The sequence below is a fragment of the Condylura cristata genome, unplaced genomic scaffold (assembly GCF_000260355.1).
Source record: "Condylura cristata isolate star-nosed mole 26May11 unplaced genomic scaffold, ConCri1.0 scaffold00015, whole genome shotgun sequence".
Taxonomy (NCBI): Eukaryota; Metazoa; Chordata; class Mammalia; order Eulipotyphla; family Talpidae; genus Condylura; species Condylura cristata.
In genome coordinates, this window is record NW_004567116.1 from 15,151,544 (window position 1) to 15,152,354 (window position 811).

Below are 811 nucleotides of genomic sequence, written 5' to 3' on the forward strand. Positions count from 1 at the left end.
TTTTTTTTTTTTGGCTAGCTTTGTTTTTTCATCCCTTTATTTTCATTCTTTCTGTATCCTAACATTTAAAATATGTCTCTTAAAAGGAACAAGTTATTACTTTTTCAATCTGGTTTAGTATTTTTCTTTTCATGTGAGAATTTATTCCATTTCCATTTCATGTAATTACTGACATGGTGCAATAGTGTTTAATTCTACAGACTTGCTAGCTTATTCCTATAATGTGACCCTCAGCCAAAAACCCAGAATGTTTGTCAAAACCTGTTCACTTTGGTGGGTCTTGAACTGTTTACACAACAGCTAAAATCTATTCTGTTCAGCTTCCTGGCTGCAGTTCGCTATTGGTTTCCAAGGGTTTTCACTATATATGCTCATCTTAGGAGTCAGCCAACAATTTGAGGGGATTGTGTATGTGGAACTGTCACTCCTCTCCAGACTTTCCCCTTCGGACTGCAGCTACTCTGGCAGCCTCAAACTCTGGTCTCAGCTCGGTAAGACAATTTCTGCTCTCCTCACTTCTCCCACAACCTCTGCACCACACCAGTAATTTGGAAAAATGGCCTCCTGAAAAACCAGGACACCAGCTACTGCCTTCACCGAGTGCCTTTCAGTCTCTCAAACAGTTGCCTTATATATTTTGTCCTGCTTTTATAACTATTTTGGCAGGAACATAATGCGATACATGCCTTTCCCTATGGTCAAAGCCACAAGTCTTAGACTGTTTTCATTTATTGAGCCCATCTCAAAACAGCCCTGGAGGGTTAGCAGAAGTTTCTGTTGGCAGACAATTGATTTGATCTTAGTCTACCAA